Source organism: Pelmatolapia mariae, linkage group LG14, assembly GCF_036321145.2.
Source record: "Pelmatolapia mariae isolate MD_Pm_ZW linkage group LG14, Pm_UMD_F_2, whole genome shotgun sequence".
NCBI lineage: Eukaryota > Metazoa > Chordata > Actinopteri > Cichliformes > Cichlidae > Pelmatolapia > Pelmatolapia mariae.
This window is the reverse complement of record NC_086239.1, coordinates 26,383,020-26,401,341: the sequence shown is the minus strand read 5'-3', so window position 1 is coordinate 26,401,341 and position 18,322 is coordinate 26,383,020. Positions and strand designations below refer to the sequence as shown.

Sequence of the window (18,322 nt, the reverse complement as noted above, 5' to 3'; positions counted from 1 at the left end):
GAATCTGACAATAGCCTACCTTCTATCACTTTGGTAGAGTCCCTTGCTCTACATGCCGATGCAGTGCCAGACGTCTATGCAGATGATGGAACATTAGGTTGTTCTGTCATACCTACCTATAGTGAGGTAGAGCTCCAACAACATCAGAGGTCTGACCCAATTATTGGGTATGTGGTCAACATGTTAGAAAATGGAGGTGAAGCTGATTCCAATCCTAACTCTGGATCCTTAGACCTCAAACTAATGCTCAAAGAGTGGAAACGGTTGGAACTGAAAAATGGTCTCCTCTACAGAACCCGCAGATCAGGTGAAGATGTCACCTTTCAGCTCGTCGTGCCTGAGTCTTTAAGATCCACCATTCTCACTTGCCTTCATGACGACATGGGGCATATGGGTTTGGAGAGAACCCTCGACTTGGTTAGGTCAAGATTTTATTGGCCTAAAATGGCAACTGATGTAGAGAGAAAGTTTAAATCTTGCGGACGTTGTGTTAGAAGGAAGACACTTCCTGAAAGAGCAGCACCTCTTGTGAGTATTCAAACAACCCGTCCCATGGAACTGGTATGCATGGACTATTTATCCTTGGAGCCTGACAGTCACAACACCAAAGACATTCTGGTCATAACTGATCATTTTACCAAATATGACCAAAAGGCTACAACAGTTGCGAAGTGTCTTTGGGAGCAGTTTCTGGTGCATTATGGTTTTCCTGAGCGCCTGCTTAGTGATCAGGGCAGGGATTTTGAGTCCCAACTCATTAAAGAGCTCTGTGCCCTAGCTGGTATCACGAAGGTACGCACCAGTCCTTATCATCCAAGGGGAAACCCAGTTGAACGGTTCAACCGAACTCTTCTTGGCATGTTAGGAACTCTACGAGACAAAGAGAAAACTCATTGGCGCGATTATGTGAAACCACTAACTCATGCCTATAATTGCACCAAGAACGAGACCACCGGGTTTAGCCCATACGAGTTAATGTTTGGTCGCCAGCCGAGGCTTCCAGTGGATATTGCATTCTGCCTGCCAGTTAAAGATGGCTCTCCTACATCTCACTCTCAGTATGTGAGAGCTCTGAAGGCTCGCCTTCAAGAGAGCTATCAGATCGCTGCCAAAAACTCTCAAAGGGTTGCTGAACGGAATAAACGCCGTTTTGACAAAACTGTCAGGGAGTCAACTTTGGAGAAAGGTGATCAAGTGCTAGTGCGGAACCTGCGACTTCGGAATAAACACAAGCTTGCAGATAAGTGGGAGTCAACCATGTACAGAGTGGTGGAAAAGATGGTAGACCTACCTGTGTATGTTGTACAGCCTATGAATGGAGATGGTCCTACTCGAACTCTTCACAGGGATCTCTTACTCCCTTGTGGTGACTTATCTGAAGCTGAGGAAGTTGACCAGGTCAAGCCAAAGAGTTGCAGGCCAAGAACGAGGCGCAGTCAGCCTCTGTTACTTGAGGAGCAATCAGAATCTGAAGATGACTCACCTGTCTATCCTAGGCAGTCTTCTGTCATTCCTGGAAAGTTTGTTCAGGTGTTTGAAATCCCGAAGAGATGACAGCAAACAGGAAAAACAGTACCGGAGAGTAGTTGTATACCAGCTATGCCAGCAGACTCTGTAACCCCTCAGCCTCGGGATGAGCCTTGCAGAGGCAGCTCCCCTTTGCTGCCTGCAGAGCCTGTAGGGGTATCTCCTGAAGTAGCTGAAGGAGAAGAGCCAGATGTTGTGGCTGAGCAACTCCCTACTGAAGATGATGTAACTTTACCAAATATGACTAATCAAAAATCAGCTGTGGCTGAAGACAGCATTGATGTACCATCCATTGATGTCGAGGCTCCTATAGCTATGGAACCCATTGATCTGAACCCACAAACTCCTGAGGTAGCTCTGGAGCATAAGGAAACTGTTGAAAGTGCAGAAACAAATGACCATGTTCGTAAGTCAGAAAGGATACGTCGACCACCAGGACGCTTCCATTATCCTGAGTTGGGAAATCCCTTAATTTCCTTTGCGCAGAGCCTCCTAGAGAGCTTTAACCAAGTACTTTATACAATAGGTGACTATGAGAGTTCATCTGTAGACCACAGCGTAACACATGAAGGGGCTCATGCTAGGTCAAAGGGGGAGGGTGTGACCCATGTGAAATACAGGGCTGCAAAATCCCTTTTTGTTATTTAAGGCTATAGCCTGTTATTGTCACAAGGGGGTGCTGTGATGCAGTCTTGTGTTCTGACGACCTTGCGTCTAGTGCGCAGGAAGTATTACCTGTCTCTTCCTGTGAGATCTTCCCTCTGATGGCGATCAAGTACGTGTCGGAGCGCATGGAAAAAGTATCTTGGTATGCAATGCTGCAACCCGGTTAATGAGACCAGACTGTCTTATGTATAAAAGCTAATAAGGTACTCTTTTATTAGGCCCCGAATTCTGACCACAAAGGGAATAACGTCTGTCAAGTTATTTGTGTTGGAAAATCCTGGTGAGTCACGTGCTTTTGTTAGCTACCTGTTAAGTTAGATAATGTATTTCACTAGCCGATTCAGCTCAGAAACCTTTGAACAAAAACCAATCGGGAGCTATGAGAATCTGGTGTGTTGTTTTACTTCTTTTGTTGTTCTTTACAGTGTGTTTATAAGTGTTGAATGCTTTGAGCTAACGATGTTTTACTGGCGATGCTAGCTGCTACTGGCTGTTAGCCGCCCCACCGCCCGAAGCCATATTCCGATCGGGGAGGTATTCAGATAGAAGCACTAGCTCTGTATATATTAGAATGGTTATGTCTTAATAGATATGAGCATATTACAAGTTTAATAGTATTTGCATTGTGAATTAAGTTACATTTGCTTGTGAGCCTTAAGGATGAATGTCACTTTCATTGCTATGACTGTTTATATTATTGTTTAAGCTGCTGATGTTCTTTATTGTGATATAATTTTGATAAAATAGTTGATACTGGTACAAACAAGTTACTGTAACTCTTGTAACTTGGTAAAGCTAAAGGGATTGCCATTTGTTATTAATACATTTGGAAAAGAAGTTAATGAGCTCATGTTAAAAACACAAAATGGGAAAAGAAATTGATTGTTCTGCACTGTTTGTGTAGATTGGTTTTTTTGAACTACTAGAAGGATTCTGGAGAACCACTGACGGCGAGAACAGTCCAAATGAGATCCTGGATGATCGTGAAATGGTGTGGCCAGCCATGCGATCGGATTGTGGGATTTGCCTGAGAAACTGATTCAAGCAACCCTGGATTTCAGATAAGCCCTATGCACTATTTCTCCTACCCGGATAATAGGGTCTGCACACTGACAATTCCCCTACAGTACACCTGTTTGGGTTTCAACGACTTTAAAGGACAATTCAGACTGGACAATTTAAACTTCACAAGAGGAACACTTTAATCTGTTTTGTTCATTCAAAAGAGCTCTGATACAATTCAGTATAAGTCTTCCATTTAAGTGTCTTTATGTTATTTTATTTTGTTCTGTTTTACATCTATTCACCTTTAAAATGCACTATTAGTGTGCAATTTGGTTTATTGTGTTGTACATGTTTATGAATGGTACTGAGGCAATAAAGGTCCCAGTTATTCACTTCCAAGCCAACTCCTTTTGTGAGTCTCCAAAACAAAACCTCCTTCTGAACCTAGTAAGATGTCTAGGGTCTCTATTTGAAGTGAAAGTGTACTGGTCCTGAGTAGAGGCGCTACACATGCAAATGGCAACAACAATGATATAGAGGAAAGGTCTTCTCCAGAGTGTCAAAGTGCTTTGCATGGCAAAGTGAAACAGAATTAGGTGGACATTCCCAGTCACGGTCATGGCTCCTGGTGTCTGTGCCATTTACAGAGTCATAATTCCAACGCTGATCTCCCTCTGCGCTGTCACTTTTGGAGCTTGGCACGCTCCCTTCATCCCTCGACTTCTGTTCCAACGCTGTAGATTAGGAACAGAGCAAGTCGTACACTCCTGTAGTCTTCCTCAACGTCAACGTAGAAATCTCTTTCATTTTATTTAAGATTTGCTGTTCAAAATCTCCTCGTGACAATCCTTTGGAAGCCCAGTGGTGCAGCCCACTGTCGTTTGTCAGCTGTCCTGCAGATGGTCCCTGCTTCTCACTGGTCCTGTTGAAGCGTTCTCTCCCAGTCATGGTCTGCATTTGCACCTCAGTCTCTTCTTCCATGTCCCTCATGTCACGGTCCCTGCAATTTAAAAATGAAAGCTCCCCGGAAAACCCTCTTGTGCCCTATTGTCAGCTTATCACACTTATGCACAATGAAGTTGTGCATTGTCTCTTAAAAATTCCCAGGGCTTCTCCCCTGGAGTAGTTTCACTCCAGGCCCTGTCGTAAGAAAAAAAATATTAGCCAGTGGTGTGTCCTGCTGTAAATCATGTGATTAGATCATATGATTAACCCTTTGCTGTGGAAAAACTGATGTAGATGTTAGCGCAGCGCATCTGTATGCACACTTTCTCACAGTGACCTCTGCACTGTAAACAATACAAGGTCCTGAATAACACACCGCTGGTAAATTCACAAAGACACAGAAAGTGGCAATTAAAAGGTTAAATCAGCACGGCCCAAAAGCCCATGCAACCTGTTGCTGTCACATTTCTGCTCCTGTAAAAAGAAACATCCACCTCTCAGGTCAAGGTGGAGGTGCAATCTTGCATACTGGTGTCAAGTCAGTCACAGCTTTTGTCAGTCCAGTCAGTCCCCATTTTTTATTTGCTGACAGTAGAACCTCTCGTGACGCAATAAGTTTCTACTGCCAGCAAGGACGTCATTTCAAGAAAGAAAGAAAATTTAGACTGGATTACCTCGCTGAATCCTTTTTGGCAGGGACTTGTTTTCTGATTGTCCCAAATAAGTGGCTTTCTCCTGAGCCCATTTTAATTTTTGGAGAAACTCACTTGCGATTGTTCAACATGTTGTGTAGCGCTTTCGATCCCGATATTGCAGGCCTGCTTGAAAAAGAGAAAGTTGCCAAACAAAAAATCTCAGTGCACTGTTAAAAATCAAAAAATATGAAGGCCTCTTTTTAGAAGTTGTCTAAGCATACTCTCTCAGAATGATAGATCAAAACAAAACTAATTGTCAGGTTCAAAGTGGTACCAAAAGAAAATGCATCAGTAAATCCCCAAAACATTCATCCACCAGTCACACACCTCACACAACAGCAATATTCTATTAGATAATGAGTTTTGTTTTCCCCCATGTACCCAGATGTGTGTCATGATAAGACCTCCCCCACACATCAGAAACAAGAAACTCAATAATCTATTAGTCTCCACTCATCTGATCCTCCTGCATCATTCTGTTCACCCCTGCAATGATTCAATCATCCTTCCCCAAAATAACACTAGTTCACTAGTCTATGTATCACTTCTTAACCCACTAAGTGAACTGGACAAGATGATGGTAACAGAAATGCATGCTTAAAATGCTATTTGGTCTTCATGAGCTTCATTGTATGTGTGTTTGTGTTAGTAGGATTAATGCATTTTTCTGTTTGTGTAATTTTTGTGTACCTGTCCTCTTTGCGGTGCTCCAGACACTTTTCAATTCTCCACGCAAGGCAGTCGTTTTTTCTTCCCAGTTTCCTAAACCCAAATTTCATTTCCCACACTAAAACAGCCATGTTCTCCCCTGCTCCTTCCACTGTGGTCTCATCTCATCTCTCCCCCTTGCAGGAGTCCAGTGAGAGTCAGTTGTTTTTCAGCGTTGTCCTGTGTTTTCCACTGTCTCATCTTGCCATTTTGCTCCAAAAGTGGCAAATGTCCAACTCAGACAGTCTTTTCAAAGGTCCATTTACACACTGAAGTTGCAGCTCGTTGGAAATGCACATCCATCCATCTAGTCATGATGATGCCATTTTTCTCCTTGCTGCCGCTGTCTTGCACAGCTGTTGCTGCTGCTGCTGGACCTTTTCTTCACTGCTCAGGATACTGCTGTGAGCTCTTGATATCCGTCGTTGTTCTGGAACTGCATTTCTTGTCTTCAGGGAGAGATTCTTGGAGCTTGTTTTCTCAGGGTGACAAACACATGGAAGTTAAGCTGTAAAACAATTCAGCCAAAACTTGGCTTGAGTGTTTCTAATGATGTTAACCTATAATTTTTTCCCGACTGCTGCACGTGGAAAATTGATCCGGGTCTGCTCATTACCTGCAAGTGACACACTGAGACATTTTGATCATTGTTCTCACTGCTTAAAACAACACGTCTCCCTTCTCTGGTTCTGAACTCCCCTTTCTTAAAACCCAGAAAGATTGTAGTTGTTCTACATTGAAAATCACCAAACCCTCTTCCTATTTTTATTGCTTATTTTTATCAACAATTCTGGTAAAAAGAAATTTTTCGTGTGTCCACCCTAGGGGAGCTGGTGGCCTGCAGTACCACCCTCTCCCGCTAGTTGGAAACAACTTTTACACACATTTCTACACTCCTCTCTTTTTTAATTTTTTTTTTTGTTTTTGTCCCCATTGTCAACATTTTTTTTACCCCACTTTTTTCTGTTTTTACACACACATTAACTTTTCCCACACAACTTTACTCAGTTCTTACCATACAGTCAAATATTGAGTTTTGTCTCTGGCCGCCTGGTGGAAGGCCTGCCGCTTTACTGGATCCAGTTTCCCTTTACATTCAGAGCGTCCTCTGCAATGGCCTTCTTCCCTTACCGGAAGAAAAGTGCTAAAATACCGTCACTCCACGTACTGTAGTACGCAGAAATGATTCCCGACAGTGTACCCGAACCGCCGTTCCTGTGGCGTACTTGGACTGACCACAGCCCCGGGCGGCTTCTCCCCAACAGCGTGCTCGAGCCACTGTCCTTGTGATGAGCCGTTCCCAACACAAGCCTGGGGTCTCAAACCACCAGGATTTTCCGTCCCCGACAGTGTACCCGAACCGCTGTCCCTGTGGCGTACTTGGACCGAACACAGGTCTGGGCCGGCTTCTCCCCAACAGCGTGCTCGAGCCACTGTCCTTGTGATGGGCCGTTCCCAACACAAACCTGGGGCCTCAAACCGCCATGATTTTCCCTCCGGAGACTCGAACTCCGGAGTCGGCCAGCGTTCCCCCCCTCGGCCAGACAAAAACTCTCCATGACTGTATACAAGTTAGCTACCACTCACCCATCTGCAGGAGTCCCCTCAAAATCCATGATCTCGGTGGTGTCTAAAACACACGGCTCCGTGACTCCTCCCTTTCCTTTGCTTCAACAGCTGGTAGGACAAAGGTACCTTTTCCCTCAGGGGTGATCAGCCTGTCCACGGAACCGTTGTTCAGCGACCACACGGACCATCCCATCCTCGTCGCCATTTTGTTGTGGAAGTTTTCCATTTAAATAAAGCCTGCAGATGAGCGGTGAGCGGTAGCTAACATTCTTTAATCAAAGCACACAAAGAACAGACAACCAAGCTTGATGGAGCCCCTGCATGTCCGCGGGACAGACGGTCAGCAGAGTTCTCACTGAGCCTAGCATGGCTCTCAGTTAAATACCTTCTCCAGGAACAAAAGGCAGTACACAGCTGTTTCACACCTTAAGGGTCACACTCCCTTGCTACCTCCCAGCGTCCTTGAAGAGACAAAAGATTCCTTCCTGTGGAGTTGTCTGCTTCCCCCAACTTCCTAAATAGCCCCCCACCATTTGTCTTACAGTATTGGTGTGAGACATGTTAAAATCCAGTGGCACCAAGGCATTATACAATAAAATAATGTGATTTATACATAAGTAAAAGAAATTCCTATACAAGAGATATCTTAACTTTGTCATCATGACTGCATTATTAGTATTAGTTTTGTTCATGAAATGGGTTTACATTTTTAATTAAATCAACGTAATCCAAGAAAACTGTTACATGGTCAAGCAGAAAACTTACCATAGGTACTCTGTACAAGCCTAAGACAATGGAGATTACAATGGAGATTGCAATCGAATTCTTAGAGGTCGAATCACCCACAGTCCCTATGACTGGAGGATTTCCAACACATGTATCATCTACTACAATTTGATCCTCTTGACCACTGGCTAATGACAATGCTCCACGGAATCCAATTCCAAGTTGAAGGCAGTTATCATACAGAGTATATCCCAGAGTCACATTTGGTAGCAGGTTTGAGTTTCTGTTGATCTCATCAATAGCAAAGGCCATGGTCTGTGCGGACTTAAATCCTAGGACATACACACTAAGACAAGAAAATTTCAATTACTAATATATATAATACAACACAAGTTTTAAATTACAAGGAAATGAGTGCCTTTTGAAAAAGTTGCAAAAGTAGAAATATTATAAACAATCAGGGAAGCTGAATTAAATTAAGCTCAATTAAAGACATATATTAAGAAAACAATGAAAAAGAAGATCCATTGTGTAGTTATTTCAGATACAAAATACATATTTATACTGGCACTAAGTTTGACAGTTTTCTTATTCTATTTCTTTCTTGCTTTTTCCATGTCTTTGTTACCTATGGCAAGTCGGCTGTTGTGGCTGCGAGGTAAAAGACAGATCAGGAACACTTGAAAAGAAATGGACTTGAAACAGTCCACCCAGAATCACATCTCCAGTTTTGTGCATCTCATTTAGATGAAACTGTCCCTGCAGCTGACAAGAAAAAGAAACCTGAAGAGTAGGGATGGGTACCAGTATCCGGTGCCATTATGGCACCGGTTCTGACATAAACGGTAGTAACCAGACCGAAAAGCAGCGCACATTTCGGTGCTTTTTTTTTCTTGAGATGTCATACACTTTGGATTCTAGCCAATCATTTTACCTTTACAAGGATAGTAGGCGGGCCCAGGTACGTACGTTCTTTTAGAGCAGAGCTACAGATTAAAAATGCCCAAGGCGAAGCGGTCAAAAGTCTGGCTGTACTTCACAGCAAAAGATGCAAGCTCAGCAGCCTGCAACAAGTGCTTTAAGCCCCACGCCCCCGGTACCGCGAGCAAAAAGGAGGAGATTACGTTTAATCGGTTATAACACGGGGTGAGAAATATAAGTCCAGACATGTGTGGTATCCACAGAAACCTCTGAATCTCAGCTAAAATGTCATATAAACCGTTTCTACAACCACCAAACTCAACGAAAACAAGCCATGATTAAACGAGCAGTTATGTAAATGCGCACAAGTCCGCTAAACAAACAAGGCGAACCAGAAATTCTCCAGACTTCATGTAACCGGCTAAAGAAAAGCTGGTTATCTTCCAGAGCTATCACCAATTCCAAACACCAAGTTTCACCACACTCTGACCAAAATTCACTGAATGAGCCGCAAAAGAAGACCACAAAAACACACAGCGGCGCAAATGCGCTAAGACAGAAATTGGCTTACAGTCCAGATTTCCTCCGTTATTTTCGCCGGCAGCCATGTGATTATCAGCAGTTACCACGCCTACCTAGCCGCATCAGAGCCGTTTTCCATCAACAACCTCCATTTTAGACCCACCTATAGACACGTGACTGGACACACGTCACATGCAGTAAATTTGGGCCCACGTGGGTTTTGGCCTTAGAACGTCTGATTGGTTGATGTAATGTGAACGTGGCATCGTTACTGTGACTCTATTGGCTCAAACAATTAAAAAGAGGTGTCAATCATGCAAATTGACCAAAAGAAACGAAAGTTACAGCCCCTCAGAGTTTAAAGGGCCAGAGGCCAATTAAGCGCTCCATGGCAGAAAAGGCCCATGTATGGTTAATTCTTCAAAAACGTTTTTTTTTTTTTTTTTTTAAAAAAAGCATTTTTAGGCATGTTAATAAAATTAATTACTGTCTGCTCTTAAATACCTAAAAAAAATCAACTGGCATGGTGTCCAATTGTGTGCCAGAATTGGACATTTTTGTACGTCTGGATATTCATGTATTGACAGCGCAGTAATTTTTCACTGTTTCACTTTAAAAACATAAGTCTTTGCACAGATGACATATCATTTTGCAGAAAAAAAGAGACTGCTAAAAATAAAAACATGAGAGGTTTTTGGACGAAGTTTGTGTTCTCCATTCTTTAAGCACCGGTTCAAGCACCGTTTAAGCACCCGCACCGTTTCAAAAGTACCGATTTGGCACCGGTATCGGATAAAACCTAAACGATACCCATCCCTACTGAAGAGTGGATAGAATAGAAAAAACACAGGAACACAGCAAAACAACCACGACTAAATTGTTTCGCAAAGATGAGCACATGACAGCTTTCTGAATTGTTGAGATCAGTCATTAGGTTTTATTGTTTGCCATTCCCTTTTATTGACTTACTGTGTTGTTTAATCTTGCACACCACCCATCAGGGAAGAAGGCGGAGTATACTTTTCATTTGAGATTGCTTTGTATCCAGGCAAACTCAGGGAACACTCTGTGAGTAAATTAGTCATCAGTAATAACTCACTGAAGAATTGTCAGAGTAACAGGTGTTTCTGTGTACATATCAAGTGACACAAAAGAAGAATAGTAAAAATAATATAACATTATCCATGTACAGCAAAGTTAATGTGGAATGTACAACAGTTCCACAGTCTGGATGAAAACCTCATTGTTCCTCCTGAATCAGAGGTTCAGCTAACAGATAGACCCTCCAGTATGCTGGTACAGACCTTCCCAGTGTCATGATCCCTCAGCTTAGTTTCATCCAAACATTAAGCAAAAGGCCTAAAATCCAGCCTTTGTGGGTGTAATTTAACACAGTCCTATGACAGAGTTTAATGCAGGGGTGTCCAAACTTTTTGCAAAGAGGGCCAGATTTGGGAAGGTGAGAAAGTGTGGGGGCCAACCATTCAGCCTGAAATATTTGGAATCATTAACATTAAATGCAAATGAATGACTTTATGTTTTCTTTCCTTTTTTCACACACAAATTTTATTATAATGTTTTTTATTATGAATTATTTATTACTAAATGTTTTTACCAAAATAATGTATTTGAAAAACACAAAATGAAGCAAAGTTAAACATCTAAATTCAAAACATGTGAACAGGAAAATAACATTAAGAGTTAACTTACTCAAAAGTGCACAACATTGTGGGCCATATAAATCCGTACATCACTCGTTCTTTAGTTGTTTTTTGTTTTTTTGACCATCATTTTGACCACTTTTTTTTACCATCACGTTCATTTTATTGTCCACTCTTCCAAAAACAATCAGTAACTGAGTGGTGTCAGATGCATCTGTGCTTTTGTCGCAAGCTATCGAAAAAAAGTCAAACTCCACTCCTTTTGCATCCAACTGTCTCTTAATATTAGATGAAACTTCTTCAGTTCTTCGTACCACAGTGTTACGAGCAGTGTTGGGCAAGTTACTTTGAAAAAGTAATTAATTATAGTTACTAGTTACTTCTCCAAAAAAGTAAGTGAGCTAATAACTGAGTTAAAAGATTCTAAAAGTAATTAATTACTTGAAAAGTAACTATTGCGTTACTTTTAAAAAAATGTTTAACCCTCTGGGTTCCAGGGTATAATTGGCCATTTTGGACTACTTTTGATGTTTCCTCTACATTTCACCTTTAAATACTATTTACTTTGCCTTGTTTGGTACCATCCTTTTCAGCACAGCCTCACATGTCTGAATTTACATAGTGGTGTGCGATACTGCATATTGTGGTATCGATCCGATACCAAGTAAATTCGGGCCAGTATCGCCGATACCAATACCGATACGATACTTTTCAATAACTAAGGTGGATGCCTCATTGAATTGCTAAATCGCAATTAATTTTCATGACCTTAAGTGTTTTTTGTGATGTTTCCTTTGGTATTATTAATTAGTTAAAACCCAGGACATAATTAGGAGAAATAATTTATTTATAATTAAATAAAAAATGTTTTATTATTGTGGCGGCTCGTGGTCTGCGATGCCGCTGCAGGTGAGATGGACTCACCTTCACGGCATCTACAATGATGCCTCGCCGGCTTAAAACCTGTGCGCTGCTTGTGCTGTTGTTGTTTTTGGTGTTGATGTGTACAGCTGGCAGCAGGAGGGCTGCAGCCGTTGAATGTAGCTGTTACAGCAACTGTGTGATCACTGTAAGGGTGGACAGCGCGCGGCTCGCGTTGAGCCGGAGGCTGGCACGCCAGCGGGACCTGCCAAGCTGGAGACGGAGGTCAAGGTGCGCGGGGGTCCTGCCACGCCTGAGGGCGGCATGCTCTCCGCGGCTGGCACGCAGGACCATGCAGCCTGCATGCAGGCCAGCTGCCTGTGAGCCCCAGCTCACTTCCACGCCTACTGCACCGCCGCTGCTTGCCATATGGGTGGCCATCAGGCCAGCTCCGGGGCTTCCGCTGGAGGCGCGGGCGACCGCCAGAGTGGACACTTCCCCGTCGCTGGGCTGAGGCATGGGGCGCCGATGGTTCGGGCCGATTCCCTCGCCTGCTCGCGGGGTGAGGTAAAGCGGGCGAGGGGGGTATGTGGCAGGGCGTGTTCTGCGATGCCGCTGCAGGTTTGGTGGTGGTGATGTGTACGGCTGCCAACGGGAGAGCTGAAGCCGTTGAATGTACTGTTACAGCAACCGTGTGATTATTGTAAGAATAAATGATGCTGTGAAGCATGAAAATCCCATCGGGTCTGCCGTGGTAGCGATCTTTTTTTTTTTTTTTTTTTTTTATCTTAAGTGCACGCAAACCAGTAAACAAATTAAAACAAATACTGTAAAACTATAATACAAAAATTATAATTAAAATTCTCAACACCAAAAACAACAAAAAAATATATAATTAATATGTAAACAACTTAACAACCCCCAAAGTGTCTAAGTCACGTGACGTGTCAGTGCAACACCGAAACATAAGAGTGGGGGAGAGGGAGCAAAGTGTGCCTGCTCTCCGCTGACACAGGAGCGGTGAGTCCAGCGACCTGGTTGTTTCGTTTTTGCCGAAAGCACAGCATAGCAAACAAGCAGAACTCAAAGTAAAGAATCGATCTCAACAGGCTAGTATCGATCCGATACCAATGCCAACTTGGGATCGATACTATCGATATTTGGATCGATCTGCCCACCACTAAATTTACAGTTATGTTTTCATTTTGACATACTGTATTAACACAATTAATCTAAAATCAGAGAAAAAACATAAAATTAGAAAAAGTTGTATTTTTTACTGTAACAACCACAAACATGTTTAATTAATCATATTTCATAACTTTAAATGCAAATATAAATTGTCAATTTTAAAATCATATGCACAAGTTTTGCAAACAACAAAGTTATTTGCAGCCATTTACCTTTTACCCTTTTTAAAAAAAAACACACAAAAAAAACAATCAGATGTTCTGCATTAAATAAGATGCCACACAAATTATTTGTGCCACTCCAAAAAAAATATTTCTCTCCACTATAAAGGAGAACATCACAGCCTGATACCTGCAGGTCTGACAGTAGCAGGTGTATCACTCCTGTTTTTTACCTGGAGACGCCTCATTGTTCTGACACACAACACAAAACTATCCACAACACTAAACACTAAGTACACAAGACAACACACTAACTACACACTCCAAACACGCTAAACGTCACAAATCTCTCACATCTCAAAACTCGCTCTCTCTTTTTCTGCTGTCTCTCTCTCTCTCTCTCTCGCCGTCACTCCTAAAACTTCCCCCTCTTCCTAAACGACCAAATGTCATGTGCCATATCATTTTTTGATTGGTTGACATGGTGCATTTTTCCACCAACACGAACAGGCTGTTTTTTGTTTTATTTTTTAAGTTTTTTTGGTCATAAGCAGAGAGTGGTTGCCAGCACTGTCCTTAGACAGTAAACGTGGCGAAACTATTCAGGAAAAACACCACATATATATTGTTTATCATGACTCCTATTTTACGTGGCCTATCAGCACAATTTAAAAACTGGTATATATCACCTTGTTGTTTTGTAGTATTAAAGTGGTCATGTGATTGGCTTACCACGACTACTTTATTCTTCCTCAGTCAAGCAGCAGCACTCATGTGATTGTTTTGCCCCCTTAGCTCCAGATGTTGTGCCAAAACGTGATCATCTGCTAGAAAATGATTGCCGTCCACGGGAGCGCGCGCAGCTGCTTAAAGCTGTAGCGCCCAGATTACTTACAGCTACATCCGTGCAACTGATATAAGGTGCAGTAAGCTGAAGACAGCTTCAACCGACTGTTTGTTGAAAAATAGTAACGCGACTGCACCGCATTTTCTTGTTAGTAACGGTAACGGCGTTGTAATGATAGGAATAGTAATTAGTTAGATTACTCGTTACTGAAAAAAGTAACGCCGTTACTTGTTACGCCGTTATTCCCATCACCGGTTACGAGCCAGGCAAACATTGACAAACTCTTGCTTCTTCTCAGGACAAATGTTCTCCACCATTTTCATCACGCTGTCTTTAATGAATTCACTATCAGAAAAAGGTTTGCAGTGCTTGGCAATCAGCTTGCCTTTGTGGCATTTTCATGTGACTCATGGGCTCTTGTGAAAAAGTGCTGCTGTGCCGTTAAAACAGCTTCAATTCAATGCTTCAATTTTTCACCACGTTCTTTCCCAGTTAGCTTGTCGTAGATAGCATGTTTCGTCTGGTAGTGCCTCTTAATATTGAATTCCTTGAAAACAGCCACAGTCTCTTGGCAGATTACGCAGACACAGTTGTTTCGTATTTCAGTGACAAAATACAACGATTTCCACTCATCTTGGAAGTGGCGGGTTATTGTATGTGTGTATTCTATACTGTGGTCAACAGTGCTGACAGTCGCATATTATTGATTTTATGACAGAGGCTGCGGGCCACTGGAAATTTGAACACGGCCGCATTTGGCCCGCAGGCCGGACTTTGGACATGCCTGGTTTAATGCATGTGGTTTTGCTGATAGCTATTCCTGCTTCACCCAAATAAGGGATCCAATCAAAATATAATCAAGAATCAATAAAATTGAATAAGAGTATAATCATTACAATGAAATAATTCTGGTGTGTATGTGTGTACTCTTTAGTGTAGGATTTAATCTTCTTTTTCCAACCAACTGTGGATCACAAATAGGATTTAATATTTTTTAGATTTGCTCTGCTCATTGCTGACATGCAGGACTGGAACTTGGAGGAAGTCTTGGGACCTTTCTACCTCCTCAAAAGGATTTCATCCTGTATGGCTAGAAGAATTCATCTACAGCTGATATGTTCCCTATATCCTCGACTAAAACCTCATCAAAACTGGAAGTACCATTAGGAAAAGGTTTTTAGAATTTTTACTTTTTTCAAAATGTTTAATTTTAAGATAATTTGATTATACAGTTGTTATCATCTGATTGAGCTTTTTGCTTGTCCCTGATAAATTGCTTAAGTAAAATATGTTTATGCATTTAAAGTTAATTATAGGGGCCATTCCGTTTTTTGGTCATTTTTAAAAGTAAAGGTATAATGTTTGTATGAGTATTAAAATACAGTTTTTGAGGTTCTTATCTGCTATTCTACCCTTTAAACATTAGTTGGTTCCTGGGCCTACTTTCCAGGCCACTAAAATAAATCCTAGCAAATTTCAAAGTGCAACCTGCAAATAGTAGAGATGAAAGCCTGCAACCACTAAAGAAGTAATTTTCCACCACTTGGCCATGCCTAGAAATTCTGCCATTGATGCTGGCTCTCTCTGTAGTATAGTATCACTTCTTGTTCCTGTTACAATTCACAGTGGTGTTTGTGTAGCTTATATATATAGTCCATTTAATTAAAAACGTTTAGATAATGCCTCCTTTTATATTCAGTTCAAAATTTACTGTAATCTTCAGATGCACACTCTTTGTTGAATCACCTGCTAACTATATTCACAGTTAGCACGCCTGACTTGCTAGGCCATGCTCCTAGCAAGTCAGTCACGAGCTAAGCTAAGCTAAGCTATTTAGACCATTTAATGTTATCTCTGAAATATATACTCATAACAACATTGTATAAAAAATATTTTTTCAGGTAATGATGTAATATGCTTCTTTTACCTGTAAATGTTAGTTTTTTTTAAAACCTTTATTTAACCAGGAAGATCCCACTGAGATTAAAAACCTCTTTTTCAAGGGAGACCTGGCCAAGATAGGCAGCAGCAGGTATCTCAGAGTTATAAAAAACACACAATTAAATGGTAAATGGCCTGTATTTGTATAGAGCTTTACTAGTCCCTAAGGACCTCAAAGCGCTTTACACATTCAGTCATCCACCCATTCACACACACATTCACACACTGGTGATGGCAAGCTACATTGTAGCCACAGCCACCCTGGGGCGCACTGACCGAGGTTAAACACAGGCAGCAGCACATGCAAAAATAAATAGATAAATAAAAATAAAATAAGATAAAATTCTGTAAAATTCAAATAGAAAATTTAAAATTCAGGTAAAATGACAATTAATCTAATTGAAACAGTTGAATCTTATGGACCTGGCTCAAGGATTCTTAGTTTAGATTTAAAAGTACTTCAGTCATTTTCCAGTCATTCTGCAGTTTGTTTCAAGCCAAGGATGCTAAATGGACAAAGGCTCTTTTGCCAAATTTAGTTTGGGCAAATGGAATAGAAAGCAGCAAGTAACCTTGTGGAAAACGAGAATACCGACCAGCATGTTTCATTGCAAGCAGGGAACATACATAGGAAGGCAGCAATCCAAGTATTAAGTTTAAGGTGAGCGAGTCATCAATCAAGATACCCAGATATTTATATGTGTGAACCATAAAATATCTGTATTAACACAACTATTTTATTACCCTCAAGAGTGTTTACTGAAGGAATCGTTTGGGCCCATTTCCTTGAGTTAGAAAACAACTTTGTTTTGTCTGCACTGAGAACAAGTTTAAGATGAAGTAATGAGTGCTGGATAGCAAAAAAGGCTTTCTGTAAAGAATCGATGGCTTGGACAAGAGTTGAACCACAGCTGTAAATAACTGTGTCATCAACATAGAAGTGCAAGTTTGCATCTGGCACATTTAAACCAAGATTATTTATATAAATGATAAATAGAAGGGGGCCTAATACAGAGCACTGTGGAACTCCCTTGTGTACTGTAACAAACAGACCATCAGATTTAATGCACTGAGACCTATTACTGAGGAAATTTGAGATCTATCCCACTCCTCTCTGAGAAAGTCGTGACTGGAGGAGTCTAAGACTACGTCCACACTAGCCCGGATAGATTTGAAAATGTTTTCGTGTCTGTCGAGCTTGCTCTCTCTATCTCCACCTCCACTTCTTTACCGCTGCCCCAAGACAACACACACTCTCCGCCTGCCTTAACGCTGCCACGGACTTCACCTCACGCCAGCCGGGACCTTGTTTGCCTGTCCATTCACCAGCCTCTTTCCTGGCAGCTATGTGGTCGGAGGATGAGGAGGTGGTCTCTGTTTCTCCACCAGTTCCTGTTCCCTCATCCCCAGGGGCCCGTTCAGCCTTCTGTCTCCGCTGGAGGGTCCGAGGGGCCTGTCCAGCCTTTGTCGCCTGTAGCGCCACCACCTGCGGCTTCCACGCCATCGCCTGCAGCGCCACCACCTGCAGCTTCCACGCCGTCGCCTGCAGCGCCACCTCCTGCAGTTTACACACTGCCGCCTACAGTACCACCACAAATTCCGTCGTCTGCGGTTGCCATGCTGCCATTTGGTCCTGCTTCATCTCTGCCTGAGGCCTCCGCGCGGGCTGGTTCCGCTTCGGCTGCACCAGAGGTCTCCGCGCCATCTGGTCCTGCCTCACCCCGTCCTGCTACATCTGCGCCAGAGGTCTCCGCACCGTCTGGTCCTGCCTCACCTTGTCCTTGTCCTGTCCGGCCACTTTCCAGGCCGTTGGCTGGATATTATCGCTGTTGCGGCCGGCCTCCGGACCTGCTCCATCGCGACTAGTGGCTCAGCGGCCGCCCTCCGGACCTGTTCCGTCACGGTTGCTGGCTTTGCGGTCAGCCTCCTGAAATGTTCTTTGGACTGTTGTGTTGTCGACCTCCAGGCCGGCCCCCTGAACTTCCTGGTTCTGGACTCTTGGGCCGTCAACCTCCGAGCCGGCCCCCTGAACCGCCCGGGTTTGGACTGTTGTGCTGTCGACCTCCAGGCCGGCTCCCTGAACCTTTTCGAGACTGTTACCTGGGCCTCTGCGCCTTTCATGGACTTTCTTGTTTGTTTTATTTTGAACTGTTCCTGGGCCCTAGTGCTGTTGTTTCGCTCTGTTTTGGACTCTTGTTCCCTGTATTTTGGTTTCTGGCTCCTTGTGTAGTTTAGTTTAGTTTAGTTTGTTTCTATTTTTCCCCCAGTTCTTGTTGGTGTGTGATTATTTAGTTCTCAAGTTTTGGTTTCCTTACTCCCTCTATTCTGTGTCCAGTCAGTGTCCGTGTCTGCCCTGGTCCCACGTCTCTGTTCCCT

At 42.7% G+C, this 18,322-nt stretch overlaps 1 pseudogene; it reads right to left on the bottom strand.

Annotated features, from left to right (window-relative positions):
• LOC134640634 (extracellular calcium-sensing receptor-like) overlaps window positions 1–18,067 on the bottom strand; it is a 29,075-nt pseudogene extending 11,008 nt beyond the window's left edge.
• Window positions 18,068–18,322: the final 255 nt, after the last annotated feature.